Source organism: Lepidochelys kempii, chromosome 1, assembly GCF_965140285.1.
Source record: "Lepidochelys kempii isolate rLepKem1 chromosome 1, rLepKem1.hap1, whole genome shotgun sequence".
In the NCBI taxonomy this organism is placed as follows: domain Eukaryota; kingdom Metazoa; phylum Chordata; order Testudines; family Cheloniidae; genus Lepidochelys; species Lepidochelys kempii.
Window position 1 is genome coordinate 46,477,364 of NC_136380.1, and position 15,451 is coordinate 46,492,814.

At 42.4% G+C, this 15,451-nt stretch overlaps 1 protein-coding gene across 6 annotated transcripts in view; it reads left to right on the forward strand.

The window, feature by feature from the left end:
• PAN3 (poly(A) specific ribonuclease subunit PAN3) overlaps nt 1-15,451 on the forward strand; it is a 120,409-nt gene that overhangs the window by 15,637 nt on the left and 89,321 nt on the right. The gene's annotated exons all lie outside the window — the stretch shown is intronic.

The following is a 15,451-nucleotide window of genomic DNA, read 5'->3' on the forward strand; positions in this document are numbered from 1 at the left end:
GGCTGCTCCAGGCTAGGGTGGACACCTGACTCCAATTAACCTGCAAAGAGTCAGGTGAGGCCATTAAGCTAATGTGAACACCTGACTCTAAGGCACCTCTGATACTATAAAAGGGCTCACTCTGGTTAGGCCGAGGAGAGGAAGTGCGACTGAAGGGCTGGGTAATGAAGACATCGTCATGCCACTGGAAAGAGAGCCCTAAGGTAAGGGTGAAGGAGAGAGAAGCAGGAAAGCTGTGCGGAAGTGGCCCAGGGAAATGTAGCAACTCTGGCAGTGAAAGGTTGGCTGCCAACAGCTGCTCCCATTAGGGTCCCTGGGCCGGAACCCAGAGAAGAGGGTGGGCCCAGGTTCCCCCCAACCCACTACTACAGAAACACGTCCTGGGAGGGGAAGACAGGTCCCTGTCAGGACAGGAGGCTAAACTGTTCTGGAATAAGCCCATAGGGACAACAGAGACTGTGGGAGTTCTCACCAACCTCCTTGCTGGCTTATGAGGAAAAGGGCTCAGTAGACTGTAACCCTGGCCCTAGAGAGAGAAGGGCTATGTGGAGTGAGCCTCTGAGGCTAACATAAACTGCCTGGAAGCACAGGACCCATGGGGACAAAATCAGAGCTCTGCCACAACATATATAATATTATATTACAGTGGAGTCGCATCATACGTGCATTTAACTTACGTGAATTCAACTATATGTGCTTGGCCAAAAAAAAAAGAAAAATAACAATAACTCGCGGCGGTGGAGTACTGTACAGGAGTCGACGGGAGAGCGCTCGGGGGTTGATGCATCCTGTCTAGACTAGACGCAATAAATCGACCCTTGCTGGATCGATCGCTGCCTGCCGATCCAGTGAGCGTCTTGCCACGCTGAGTGAGATTCTAGTGTTTTAAAGATGCGTATTTTTCGTACAACATGGCCCCTAAACGCAAGCCAACTACTTCATCTGGTGCTCAGCCGAAGAAACAGCGATCTGCTCCAAAGTTGGAGGAAAAACTGGCTGTGTTGGACTTATTGAGAGATGGTATGTCGGTCTCCAACGTGGCGCATAAATATGGCCACAACAAATCTAGCATCCATGCCATCAAGATTCGAGAGAGAAATTTGTCAAGCCATAGCATCAAGTGCTCCAATAACTGCTAAGGTGAGCCAGGTGCATGATAAGACTTTAGTGAAGACTGAAAAGGCATTAAATTTATGGCTGGAAGACATGAACCGTAAACGGGTGCCTATCGATGGTAACATGTTGCAAGAAAAGACTCTTAGCCTCTACACGCTGTTTATACCTCCCACCGAAGACGGACAGCTTTCTGATGAGAAGGAATTCAAAGCCAGCCAAGGTTGGCTTAACAGTTTTAGGAACCACTTCAACCTCAAAAATGTGCAGACTACTGGTGAAGCTGCATCTGCCAATGAAGAGACAGCAAAAGCCTACCCCTAACAATTAAAGAAAATCATAGAAGAAAAAGGCTATCTTCGGAACAAGTTTTTAATGCTGATGAGACTGGGCTCTTCTGGAAAAGAAATGCTCAACTGCACTTACACTTCGAAATCAGAAAGACAAGCCTCTGGCTTCAAAGCAGCTAAAGACTGTGTGACTGTGTTGTTATGTGGCAGTGCGGCTGGGCATTCAGTAAAGGTGGGCTTGCTCTACAGGGCTGCAAATCCCCATGTTCTAAAAGGCAAGAACAAAAATCTCCTGCCTGTGTTCTGGCAATCAAATAAAAAGGCTTGGTTGACATCAGCATTATTTCTGGATTGGTTCCACAAGTGTTTCATTACAGTGGTCAAGCGGTACCTCGAAGAGAAAGGACTTGACTTTAAAGTGTTGCTGATCATAGACAATGCTCCTGGCCATCCTGAGGCACTCCAGTTTGCGCAAAACGACATTGAAGTAGTCTTTCTCCCTTTTTTATTCTTCCATCTATCTCTCTCTCTCTCTTTTTGACTATACGTGATTTTCACCTTACGTGCTGACTTTAGAACCAAGCCCCCGTGTAAGATGCGACTCCACTGTATATTAAATCCTCTTGTGACTTATGGTCAAAATATACTGCAATCTTAACTAACTGTCCAGGTTTCTTTTTAGGGCCCCCCCTTATTTGTGTCTATCACATTTGAATTGGTATGACTAACTTTTTTCAGCCTTTTTACTCAAAACTATAAAATATTTTTAATTGAAATACATTTTAATGTCCTTAAGCCTCTGAAATGGTGTGAACTGTTAAAGTAACAGTATACTAATAGCTTGACTTATGTAAACTCTCAGGTAAACATCTATCACACTCTATCTATGTGCATTGCCCACAGAATATAAACTAATTAAGTGACCTCCATTTGCTATGTAATTTTTTGGAATAGATTTTATTTTATAGCAAATATAGGTGTCCATTATATGTTAATGTATACAATATAACAGTCATATAATACAGTCTGTTGGAAAGGGCTGCTCATCTTACTTTGAAGCATAAATATATGGATCTGCTAGTAAATGCAGTAATAACCTCATAAAATAAAGCACTCTAACCCCCAATCCATCCTCTCTTTAAAAACCTGAGGGAAGATGGTCTATCTATGGGCTTGGAAGGCTAATAAATCCAGATTTTGGGTGACCAGGAGCAGCGAGTGCTTTCTCATGAAGAAAGCCCTGACAGCAGCTTTTTCTTATTTTATATCAAGGGAACTCCAGTTCATAAGGCTCCTTTGAGGTCTGGTATGATGCATATAAAAATAACCAGCGAAGGGTGGGAAAGAATTAGGTGTTCCCTTTCTTCCTTCTTTTTCATGTATGATATGAAAAAGGCTATATCACTTATTTTAAATGGGGTTGGAGGATGCATAACTTGCTGTGTTTAATTTTTTTATTACTGGTAGCCATGCATGAGATGAAAATTGCCCATCTTGACCTCAGATCTCAAGGTGAGTTGGTAGGACTGGAAATTAGAAAATCATTTTCCTATCTCTGAAGAAATTTGAGCTAGATAGCATTGAGTTAAACATGGAACTATGCAACATACCCATCAAAGTTTTGCATTTTTTGGACTCTGATCTTTAACAGCAACATCTTCCTTGTAGAATACACAACCCTTGTTATAATTTCATACTTCTTTCAGAAACATAGCACTTCATGCACTTAACCTGGCTGCCCAGGCAAATGCTGAATATTTGGTAATGTTGCTAAGGTTGTAATTCAGGTTTTGTGGGTTACTGTGCGAAAAATTAATGTGTTGTGTGTAGTGTTTTCTTATCTGTTGAAGGCAGAAGAAAGTTCCTTGTGAAGATGGGGAGTCTTGTTGCTGAAAACATGCTCTGTGGACATTAAGCTTACTGTTAAGAAGTGTCCTATAAGTTGACATTTTCTTGGTTTTAGGGTTTGATTTGGAAGATGTTGTACTTAATCAATAAAATGAAGTTTCTGTCTGTAAAGTATGTCTCTGGAATATATGAACACAAATACACAAAAATTATAGGTGGAGCTACCAGCCCCACCTATTAAGGTTGCCTGACACATCTCATTATAAGAGTGCATTTTCAGTTGCTTATAACTTTGCCAAATTTTAATTATTTGGGCTGCAATTTTCCATGCTGATTGTCTGCCTCAGAATGATTTTTCTTTTAAAAAGGTTGCCCAGAAAATTTCATTTGTTTCCAAGAACAAGAGTAGGAATATATTCTTGTAACCTTTTCTTTTAACAACTTTACTGCCCTTGTGCTTTGGAGCAGGGACTCGAAATTTGGTAGGCTGGTGGCCATTGTGTCAAGGATATACTTCTTTCTGTCCCTGTGAAAATCTGCCTAAATTGGAGCAAGTTATAAGACTTTGAAAATCGCAGTTTGCACATGCTCAGTATAGACTTCTTAGATTTTAGTAGCTAAATTTCCTGAAGATTCCATCCACATTGGGCATGCTCTGGCCCAAGGCAGTGTGGGGCTTTCCCTGCATTTGCTGCACTGGGCTGCTATAAACTCTGCTGGGTCCAGGTTGGGTAGAAGAACTGAGAACTCCCTCCTGTGCTCTGAACCCCCGCCCTCTGCTAGGCCCAAGCAGCATGGAGGAGGAAGCTGCCTGATTTATGTACAGAGGGGACAAGAGCTGGACATGTGGGGATAGACTGAGTAGATGGACATGGAGGCTGTGACTGAAGGCTGATAGAGAAACTGGAGGCATGGCAAGAAGGTGAGGTGAGGCCAATCTGAGGAGGAACTGGAGTATGGGAGGAGAACTGGGACTGGCTAGGCAAAGAGACTAGGGCAACAGGATGATGACACTGAGATTGGACAAGAAGCTTGGGGAGTGAGATTGGGAACATGGACTGCGGCACCAGCGACTGGAGGCCAGGGGAACTGGGAATGGCTGAATAAAATGACTGGGATTAGGACTTGCTGGGCAAGGAGGTGGATGAAAAGCCTGAGGAGTGGAGACTGGGAAGAGGAACTGGTTGAAGAAGACCACAGGCTTGGGAAAAGGACAGATTTCAGGGGGTGGAGCAGAAGAGTCTGTGCTCACTAGAGCATGCTTTCTTCTAGAACCTGGAATGGAACCCAAGACTACTAAATCTTACCATTCTTCTGCTGTCTGTGAAGCTCACTGGCAGTGTCCCATAACCCTTTAGTGCTGGTGCACATAGAAGATGACTGCCTACTACTGCTGTCAGTTACTCTGTTAGCTCAAGGCTGTGTGGTGTATCTAAAGGTTCCACCCCTTCCGGTGAGCCATGCGAGACTGAGAATGATGAAACATGATGGAATTTTTTTTTTTCCTGTTGGTTCTTTTTAGAACCTAGGTAATTACTCACACACACATCTGTTAAAAGAACATTATTAAGGGGGCAAACATCAAGCACTCAATGGTAAGGAAATACCAGAATTAAGGTTGCCTGTGCCTTAATTTAGTTCCTTTGTGCGTATGTATTGTGATACTGTTTTCAATTACCTGGTCACAGAGTCCCCGTCTCCTTCAGTGTGCAGAATAAGCATCTGTTCAATATTTTGTTTACTCATTCATGTTCAATGTGTGGCCCCCAGGCCTTATTTACCATACACCCATTCAAACCTTCCTCTGAAAACAATCATTTGCTCATGGGCTTTTCTGTGGAGCTTATCACTATAGCATTGGAGTGCTTCAGAAGTATTAATAAAATGTATTTACACAACACTCCTGTGGGTATTGATCCCCATTTTACAAGTGGCAAACTGAGACAGAGATTAATGTCAAAAGGAGTCCACTAATTTTGGGTGCCCAACTTGAGAAACCTACTACCAGATTTTTCAGCATACTTCTCATTATATAGCACTTCATGTTCAAAGCACACTTCCCACTGACTTCAGTTACAGTTGAGAGTGCTCAGCATTTCTGCAAATCAGACACCAGGGTCCTAAGTCAGAAAATGGAAACTCCCATTTAGTGACCACCTTTGAAAAGTTTGGTTTAAGTAACTTAACTACCTTATATGGGAACTCTGTTGTAGAGGCAGTGATAGAAACCTATGCTCCATAGTAGCATTCAGTCTCTCTTACCATGAGACCATTCTTTCTTTTCCTGCAGTCTGCTGCCTCGTTCATGAGACACCTTTCCAACTGAAACGGCTACTACAGACAGCAGCCTCCTTCACTACACAGCCCTGATTCATCCCTACAGCAGGCCTGTCTTGTACACTGAATGGGGCAGGGGTCCTGTGGAAAAACTAGTTTGTGATCCTGTAATTAAAGACTGTATCATAATGCATACACTCCAGAGGGGCACATTAAGATGGTACAGACAACCTAAATTTTTCTTTGAGTTCTTGCACACATCCATTCCACTTAGATACGCACGTGCCAGTGCACTGAAGCCAGAGAACTTTTCCCCATAGCAGTATCCATTGGGGCAGTGCATGTGCGCTCTGCACACTTGTGGTACTAGCCAAGGCTGTGAAGGGTCAGAGCAGCCCTGCCACCCCTTGCTCCACTCCAGTTCTGTATCATACCCTATGGTCGGTAGTCAGCGTGTGTGAGCTGCTCACCTTTTTTTTTCGTTCTCTCTTTAGGAAAAGTTTTCTAGAGGTTTTTTTTAATTGTAAATAGTTACTTTTCTATAGTTTTAATGGTACTCATTTGCAAAAGATGACTTGGTTTTTGTCTTATTGTTCTTTGAGCTTTTCTGTATGGGGGTCATGCCTAAATTCCCATGGGTTAAGTGTTGTTCTGGCTGTAACTAATCTGTCAGTCAGCGAGCCTAACTCCTTCAGTTTAAGGTGTGTGGGAGAAGAAAATGTGAGATATAAGTGCCCTCTCTGTAGGGGGGTTAAGATCAGGACTGAGAAGTTGAGGGAAGTTCAGTGTCAAGATATCCTGGTGGAAGCAGCTTTGTGCTCAGTTTTGGAACCCAGGTGTTCAGTATGCAGGAATTTGGACTGTACTCCATCTTAGAACATTCTACCAGGCTTGGCAGCATCCCCGTGCTGAAGAGATTCAGAGAGATGACACTCTTCTCTGTCTCATATCATGTAAACAGCAGCAGAAGTCTAGCACTTTGACCTCTTCCAGCCAGAAAAAGCCCTCTTCATCTTCAAGTCTTCCAACAGACTTTCACAAGAAGACCACTACCAGGTTAGAGCTAAGCCAGGTCCCACTAGGAACTCCCCCATATCACATTCTGGCGATTTAGAGTTGTCAGCTCTGGCACCTTATGTGGTACCATCCAATGTAGGCCTTGGATTTATTGTACACCTGCAATACCTCAATAGATACATAAAGAGTTTTGTATGGTTACCTTAGCATCTATTGTCCCTAGACCCAAAAGACTAGTTCACTGCTCTCAGCTTAAAGGATTCCTTCTTCTATGTGGGTGTTTACCAGAGCCACAGGAGCTTCTTAAAAGTCATAGATGTTATTACAAGCTTATGGTCCTCCCATTGAGTCTGCACAAAGTGCATGGCAGTAGTTGCAGAATATCTCATGAAGGTAGAGGTCCCGGTGTACCCATATCTGGGTGGTTGTTTTGAGATCTGTCCAGACAGCAAATAATAGTGGCCATTGAGAAGATCCGGTCCCTCTTTCAGTCACTGGAACTGTTGATCAACAAGGACAAATCAGTTTCCCCCTCTCCCGAGAATCAAATTCATAGGAACAGTTCTCAGCTCAACCACAGCAATCACATATTACCTCAAGCTAGGATTTCAGGTGATATGGGACCTATACAAAGACTTCAGGCATATTCTTGTACAACAGTGAGGAATTGCTTGAAACTTCTAGGTCACATGACAGCTTGTTCTTACAAGAATCAGTATCCAGACTTTACCTCAATCATGTGGAGTGTCTATCTACTATCCTTCTCATCATCTGCTGGGCATGCTGACTCAGATATCCACAAGTGTTTTGTCATCCCTGGACTGGTGGATGGACTCTGCCAATGTATGCAACAGTGTTTCTTTTGCCCCAACTCTGCCCTCTGTGACCGTGGTCAAGGATGATTTTCAGACTCAAGTTCTCTCCCTCACATGAATGGTTGAGAGCTTCAAGCTATCCACTTGGCTGGTGAAGTGTTTCTTCCCCATATCAAAGGTAGTTCTGCTCAGGTGCTCATGGACAATACAGCTGTGATGTTCCATCTAAACAAGCCTGGACGTGTCACGTATGACCCTGTTTGCCAAGAGGCGATAAACCTTTGGTCTTTCTGCATCAGGAATGAGATTACTCTCAAAGCATCTCACTTTCCTGGGTCTCAGAACTGTCTGGTTTCTCAGACTGAACATGGCAAAGTCTATTTTTCAGATCTTCAGAATGCCAGAAATAAGCCTATTCGCCACCTGATGGAATAGGAAGAATCCCCAGTTCTGTTCAAGGTCAGGTCACAGCCTGGGATGTGTGTCAGATGCATTTCTACTATCCTGGAAGGGGAAACTTCATTACATTTTTTTCTCCCATCACTATGGTGTCAAGAGTTGTGAGCAAACTCAGACAGGATGCCACCACCAGTCTCGCCCAGCTAGCATTGGTTCTTAGACCTCTTGAGCCTTTCTATTCAAAATTTCATACCTCTCTCTCAGGCTCGGACATAGTGTCACAGAACCATGGTCAGATGCTGCATCCCAACCCTCTCAGCCTACATCTGACTGCTTGGATGTTCAGTGGGTAGCTCCCCAGGACGTGGTCTGTTAAGTTGGAGTGCAAAATGTTCTTTTTAAATAGCAAAAAACCCTCCACCAGATAGAGAACCTCTTCTGGTTTTTTTTTGTTTTTTTTTGAGGTAAGTATGTTTGGTCCCAGCAGAATGATACCTCTTTCACAGGCTCCTATTCATATTATCCTGGATTACTGGCTTCACCTAAAGAAAAAAGGATTCTGTCAGTTAACTGCCAGAGGAACCTTCAGGGATCTCCATGCCCTCTCCTCCTGTGGAGGAAAGATCCGTTTTTCCAATCCTATGACTGTTAAGTTCTTGAAAGGTTTGGACAGGCTCTTCCCAAGTATTAGGAACCCAGCAATATGATGGGATCTGAATTTGGTTCTTTCAGTTTTAATGGAGCCCCCTCTTGAAACTATAGCTGTGTCCTCATTTTCTCCTGTCTCTCTAGCATTCCTGGTGGCTGTTACTTTGGCCAGGAGGGTAGTAAAACTTCAGGCTTTGGTGGCTGACCATCCTTTATATGGTGTTTTATAAAAGAGAAAGTGAGTTTGTATCCACACCCCAAAATTTTCACTTAACTGGTGTCGGAACTTCATCTAAATCAGACTCTGTGCTCACCAATCTTTTTTCAAAACCTTTTCCACCAAAAAAAAATAGGAGAAATCCGTACTTTGCGGGGGCATAAGCCTTTTATTGGGACAAGGACAAAAGAGTTTAGAATTTCTCTTCAGTAATTTGTCTCCTTGCTGACAGGATGAAGGGGCAGCCTTTCACTTCGAAGAGGATTTCTTCCTGCATCTCCTCCTATATTTATCTATGCTACAATATTGCTAAGGTTCCCCAATCTCAGTGAATTCTAGCCCATTCTACAAGAGCACAAACATTGGCTGCTTTCTTGGCTTGCATTCCCACCAGTGAGATTTGCAGGGCTGCAACTTGGTCATCTGTTTAGACCTTCACCACTCATTATGCTCTCCAATGCCTCAAGAAATGACGTTAGATTTGGGAGAATGGTGTTGTAGGCCTTGTTTAGGTAGACTCCAACACTCTTCTCTCATCTGGAACTGCTTGTGAGCCATCTAAAGTGGAATGGACATCTGCAAGAACTCAAAGGAAAACACGGTTACCTAAGTGTTTGGTAAATGTGCAAAGTCTCAAAGAACATGTCCATTTCATGACTACCCCTCCTTCCCCTCTACGTTGGTGTCACAGCAAATTCTAACTTCTGGTGTGAAGGAAACGGGCATTGGTACTACTCTGCTCCTTTGCACTCTAAGCCGGCAGCATGCCTGTGCAGAGGGTGTATGTGCTGCCCTGATGGGTACTGGTATGGGAAAAAGTTTTCCTGCTTTGGTGCACTAGCGTGCACACACACCTAAAATGGAATGGACATGTGCAACACATCTCAAAGAACAAGAGTTATCAGACAGGTATGTAACTTTTTTTCTTGCATTTCCTAACTTTTGACGACTTGACTTTAAGATTGCAATGTTATTTTAATGGTGTGTGTGTATAATATATATATAAAAATGTATTGTGGGGCATGAAGAGGGAAGGCAGGAGAGAACTGGTTAATAAGGATAAAGGAAGCCAAAGTAGAGGAGAGGCCTGCTTCCAGGATAAAGGGGTAGTTGACTGACTGAGCTCTTGCAGAACTCATTTTAATACTGCTGAGATTTGATTTAATTGTGTATATATTGTATGTTAGGGCACAGAGAGCCTTGGATAGGCATCTTTATTAATTTAAGTCTAGATAAATAGATAAAAAGTAAATAAAGGATAGAGAGGAAGGGAGGGTAGAATGGTAAATACCATAGAAAGCAGCGATCTTCCAGAAAACACCATCCTAGCCACTATGGATGTAGACGCTCTCTACTCCAACATTCCATACAAAGATGGACTATAAGCCATCAGGAATAATATCCCCGATAATGTCACAGCAAACGTGGTGGCTGAACTTCGTGACTTTGTCCTCACCCACAACTATTTCAGATTTGGGGACAATTTATACCTTCAAGTCAGCGGGACTGCATGGCCCCACAGTATGCCAACATTTTTATGACTGACTTAGAACAACACTTCCTCAGCTCTCGTCCCCTAACGCCCCTACTCTGTTTGTGCTACATTGATGACATCTTCATCATCTGGACACATGTGAAGGAGGCCTTTGAGGAATTCCACCAGAATTTTAACAATTTCCACCCCACCATCAACCTCAGCCCGGACCAGTCCACACAGGAGATTCACTTCCTAGACACTACAGTGCTAATAAGCGATGGTCACATAAACACCACCCTATACTGGAAACCTACTGACTACTATACGTACCTACATGCCTCCACTTTCATCCAGACCACATCACACGATCCATTGTTTACAGCCAGCTCTAAGATACAACCGTATTTGCTCCAGTCCCTTAGAGAGAGACAAACACATACAGGATCTCTATCAAGCATTCGTAAAACGACAGTACCCACCTGGTGAAGTGAAGAAACAGATTGACAGAGCCAGAAAGGTACCCAGAAGTCATCTACTACAAGACAGGCCCAACAAAGAAAATAACAGAACGCCACTAGCTGTCACCTACAGCCCCCAACTAAAACTTCTCCAGCACATCATCAAGGATCTACTACCTATCCTGAAGGACAATCCCTCACTATCGCAGACCTTGGGAGACAGGACAGTCCTCACTTAAAGACGGCCCCCCCAAACCTGACGCAAATACTCACCAGCAACTACACGCAACACAACAAAAACACTAACCCAGAAAACAAAACCCTTCAACAAATCCCAGTGACAACTCTGTATGCATATCTATTCAAGGCACACCATCATTGGACCTAACCACATCAGTCACACTATCAGTGGCTCATTAACCTGCACATCTACCAATGTGATATATACCATCATGTGCCAGCAATGCCCCTCTGCCATGTACATTGGCCAAACCAGACAGTCTCTACGCAAAAGAATAAATGGACACAAATCAGACGTCAAGAATTATAACATTCAAAAACCAGTAGGAAAACACTTCCATTTCCCTGGTCACTCAATAACAGACTTAAAAGTGGCAATTCTTCCACTCAAAAAACTTCAAAAACCGACTCCAATGAGAAACTGCAGAACTGGAATTAATTTGCAAACTGGACACCATCAAATTAGGCCTGAATAAAGACTGGGAGTGGGTGGGTTATTACAAAAACTAATTTCCCCATACTAATTTTTCCCTACTGTTACTCACTCCTTCTTGTCTGTTTGAAATAGGCCACCCGCATTACCACGACAAAAGTGATTTTTCCTCCCTTGGTATTCTACTGTTAATTGAATTGTCTCATTAGCGCTGACCCCCCACTTGATAAGGCAACTCCCATCTTTTCATGTACTGTGTATATATACCTACTAGTGTATTTTCCATTCCGTGCATCTGATGAAGTGGGTTCTAGCCCACGAAAGCTCATGCCCAAATAAATGTGTTAGTCTCTGAGGTGCCACAAGGACTCCTTGTTGTTTTTGCTGATACAGACTAACACGGCTACCGCTCTGAAATAGAAAGCAGTGAGGGTGAGGCTAGTAGAAAGATCCAGTGAGGGAAGAGTAAGGAGAGGATTGGGACAAACAGTTAGTAGAGGGGAAAGAATGTCACAGTGAAAATCTGAGGAATGGGAGTCCAAAGGCCTCAGCAGTATCATAGAATCATAGAATATCAGGGTTGGAAGGGACCCCAGAAGGTCATCTAGTCCAACCCCCTGCTCGAAGCAGGACCAATTCCCAGTTAAATCATCCCAGCCAGGGCTTTGTCAAGCCTGACCTTAAAAACCTCTAAGGAGGGAGATTCTACCACCTCCCTAGGTAACGCATTCCAGTATTTCACCACCCTCTTAGTGAAAAAGTTTTTCCTAATATCCAATCTAAACCTCCCCCACTGCAACTTGAAGGCTGAGGCTGCAAGGGTGTGCTGTGGCTGCTGTTTCCAGTTTTTCCTCATTCATCCCGCTCTACAGATTGTCTGCTTGCCCTTTCATCAGCACCTGACTCTGTGCCGCCTTTCACACTGCCTTCCCTTTAGATGAGATGTAAGTAGGGGCAGAGTTGTGCTGTTCCTTGACAGTGAAGAAACAGTAAAAGTATACTAATTTTCTGAATGATACTTACATTTCCCTTTTGTAATTTAATTGCTGTATATTCAGATAACCACACTGACTATTCTGAAAAACTTTCTTCAGTGTATAAAAGATTAACGGTTAAGATTAGATTAACGGTTAAGACTTTAAAAAAAATTTAAATCTGTACTTATCTAAATGAGTATCCTGACTTTCAAAAATGAGAGCCCTGTAGCTTCCATTAGAGGTAGTGCTCAGAGCAAGTTGGAAGATAGTAAGAACACTATTGGCAGGTCTATGCTACTGCTTTCATAAGGAATTTTTCAGAAAAAGCTCAGTGTAGACAAGACCCTGGATGTTGCATGTGATGATGGCTCTTGCTCTGACAACAGTTTTCCATTTAGATTTGAACAGAGGCAACATACTCATATCACTTAAGCAAAAAGAATAGCCATCAGTTTTGGGGTTGACTTTGAACTAGTTCTTTGTGACACATCCGGGACCATAGCAACGGAATATTGTGTATTGAAGCGGCCAGCAATGGATTAGGGATATGTATGGAACTGAGCCACCTCCATGTGGCATTGGGGAAGGGATTTTGTTTTTTGTTTGACTTTGGTTTCGACAGAGTTGTCTGCGTGCGTGAGCTTCTTTGTGGTGAGGATCATGAGATGTATAGGAGTCTGAAGCTGTTGTATGTGTATACAGTGCTGCAAATTCAAACCTCTCCCAGGCTAACTGCCTAAATCTAATTTGACAAGAATTGTTCAGTTTTTCAATATTTTCTCTTATGCTCCCCTGTTTGTAGAGTCTCGGCATGTGTGTGTTTGGGTAAGTTTTCTATAAGTGAGTTTTCTGATAAAAGGAACCGAAGAGAGTGATCAAGTAGCCCAACTCTTAATCCAGAAACAGTTTAGTCTTTAACAAAGACCATGTGCATGTCCATGCACAATACCAAGTCCAAGCAATAGTGCATGTCCAGAGTGTTTAAACCAAGGCTACTAAGTCATGGACTTAAATCACTTGTTAAAAGACCATGCTCATTGATAGATGTGAGCAACAAAGCATAGCTTTTTCAGGCAGTGAAATTCTGATTTGTCATTTTTATGCTTTAATAAATACACCTTTATAGTAATAAATTACCTTTATAGTTTCACAGAGTTTAAGGCCACAAGAGACTATTAGATCATCCAGTCTGGCCTCTTTCTTGTATACTACAAGGCATTACATTTTACTTGGTCATTCCTGTATTAGAGCTCAATAACTGCTATGTTTGACTAAATACAGCATTAATAGATTTATTAATGTTTGGATTTTATTATTAGAAAAAACTGTGTAAAACCACTACAGAAAGCATGTTAATATATTCTTAAAAATAGTAAAACTATTAGCTTTGATTCATAAAGCAAGATAGGTTTAGTGTCTAGCTCTTCTGAGGTAGGTTGGTGGAAAGTGCAAATCACTTTGTATTAACTGGATACCTATTCAACTCCAGTTGTCTTCTCAGACTTCTGGAAACATCTGTTGTGGCCACACTCAGATGCTGATTGTAGTCACTTCTCTACTAACATGACATCATTTCATAGACCTAGTTAATTCCATGTTAATAACGTGTTTATCCTTACAATAAGTGAAATATAAGCTTGTATTTATTATAACAACTCCCATTCTGATGGATCTCAGCGCTATTTCCAAACTAAAAAATAAACGCTGAGATCGTTCAGCCAGCACTAAAATATGGGAGGAGGCATCTACATCAGCATCTATGTACAAAGTCTTTTTTTTTTTTAAAGTAGAAAAATAACATCTCAATCAAATTTATAGGTGGAAATTTAGATCTGAAGAATACAATTTATGCAAGTTGAAAGTTGGGCACCATAACAGAGTTAATACTTAAACACTTCCAAAAGCTCTGCTACAGAAGACAAGATGTTGCTACTTCACGGGTATTGATGCTTCAGTCTCTTTTCACAGTCATTTTTAGGGCTGGAGATAAGCCATTCTAAAGTACATTTTTGCTCAGATACACTGTTCCCTGATTGAAATACACCAGACCCTCACTAGAACGCACGTCTATATAGCGCGAAGTCACATATAACACGGTCGCGGCCATGGATCCCAAATTTAATTACTTTAAGTGCAATTCATTTTAACGCGGTCCCGCGCATGGATCCCAATCCGGCGTTCTAGCAAGGGTCCGGTATAATAGAAGTTACTACCCTGCCACTTAGATGCACTTTTATGAAGTAGTAAATTTGATTTGTAAAAAGTAGCCACTCCTTCAGTAGTAGAGGGTAACATTTAAATTTGATAAATTAATTTTGCTCCATTGTCATCCTTGTTTTACCGCCTATCTTGTTCACCTTGGATTTTTGTCTGCAAATCTGCTTTTTGCCTTTGTATGCCACTTCCTCAACTCCACCATGGCTGAATACTCATCTATGCTCTCCCCTTTCTCCTGGGTCTGAGAACAGAGTGACATTCTAGCCAGTCCCAGAAAATGAATCACTGGGCAACTACCCAGTATCTTAGCAGCCTAATCCAGACTGTAGTTAAGTAACAACTCTGTAAAAGTGTTTTGGGATATAGTTTGTGTGAAAGAGAATATAAAACAGTCACTGACTTGTGAGTCGAGGAAGTAGGAAAGCTAATCTTTCTGTTACATTGGTGAACAAAAAACAGACAGTGGATGAATATGACCTGTTGAAGCAAATTTGTTAGGCCTGGTGAATTACAAAGGCCTGGTCAGTTCTTCCAAACGTCACAAACTGAATATATTGAAATTTGGAGTCAAATATTTTGCCTGCTTAATACTATGTAATAAAATAGGCACTGGTGCATGCACTAACAGCCCCCCTAGCTGCTCCCCTCCCTTCAGTTTCCCCTTATAACTAGAGGGGTGTTAACAGACCACTTTACCTTGAATGGTCCCTTGAAATATGTGTTAACTACTTACGGTAAATAATCTGTTCCACCTTGTATTTAGCTGCGATACTCTGGCCATGTCTACACTACAAATTACTTGGGTATAATTTGCGTTGTTCACGGCTGTGAATAATACACACCCCATGAGCGACATAAGTTATAATGATCTGAGCGCCAGTGTGGACAGAGCTCTGTCAGTGGGAGAGCTTCTGCTGACATAGCTACCTCCTCTCGCAGAGGCAGGAGTTATTAAGCCAGTGGGACATCTCTCTCCCGTCATCTTAGAGTGTATTCGTGAGAAGTGCTACAATGGCACAGTTGCA